This window comes from Penaeus monodon, chromosome 21, assembly GCF_015228065.2.
Source record: "Penaeus monodon isolate SGIC_2016 chromosome 21, NSTDA_Pmon_1, whole genome shotgun sequence".
Lineage (NCBI taxonomy): Eukaryota > Metazoa > Arthropoda > Malacostraca > Decapoda > Penaeidae > Penaeus > Penaeus monodon.
The window spans coordinates 14,754,511-14,754,719 of NC_051406.1; positions in this window are offsets into that span (position 1 = coordinate 14,754,511).

Here is a 209-nt window from a genome sequence, read left to right on the forward strand (position 1 = left end):
AGGCTTTTGAAATTCGAGTTTGGAGAAGGGTGAAAAAAATAATGTGGATAGAGAGGAAGGCCAATGAAGAGCTTCTGTCAGTGGTGGGAGAAAAGAGACAATTGATGGATAAGACTTTTAAAACCAAAAAGATATGGACTGGATATGCGTTATGTGGAAACGAGTTGTTGAAGGAGGAGATTCGATGAAGAAGGAAGATGCCAACATGA